The sequence below is a fragment of the Merops nubicus genome, unplaced genomic scaffold (assembly GCF_000691845.1).
Source record: "Merops nubicus isolate BGI_N331 unplaced genomic scaffold, ASM69184v1 scaffold23543, whole genome shotgun sequence".
Classification (NCBI taxonomy): domain Eukaryota; kingdom Metazoa; phylum Chordata; class Aves; order Coraciiformes; family Meropidae; genus Merops; species Merops nubicus.
In genome coordinates, this window is record NW_008598566.1 from 14,313 (window position 1) to 14,880 (window position 568).

A 568-nucleotide genomic window follows, 5' to 3' on the forward strand; every position below is an offset into this window, starting at 1 on the left:
AAGAGTGTTACTCTCTTCCAGATACATCAAAACAACTCCAACAGAGGAGCAGGGTTGTATTTCCCTCTGCCTGGTTTTCCTCCTAAGCATGTACATATGCCCAAGTTTCTCCCAGCCAGTTCTAAGCTACAGCTTAAAACACCGTGTCTGAGAGGACGTTCCAACCCTGGCTCAACTCTTGCTGCACTGTTCTCTGAGTTACAAAGTTCATCCCTTCTCTCTCTCTTTTCTTTTTTTTTTTTTTTTTTTAATACGCTATTGATAAACATAGAAATAAACAGGAGTGCCGGCAGTACCAAACTGCACCTTCAGGAATTAAAAAAATCCCAACCTGAATGGAAATGGGTAAACTGGAAACGGTATAATTCAGACTCTGAATCCCACGCTGACTTCAAGGAATTGCTTTTGGCTCTCTGCATAAAAAGACCAACGGGCGCGGGGCGCCGCGGGGATGAGGCAGCGAGCCCCGGCCCGCGGGAGGATGAGGCTGACAGGCAGGCAGACAGACAGACGTCCCGGGGAGGCTGACGGACAGACATCCCGCCCGGCGGCCGCGCTGGGCCCGCGG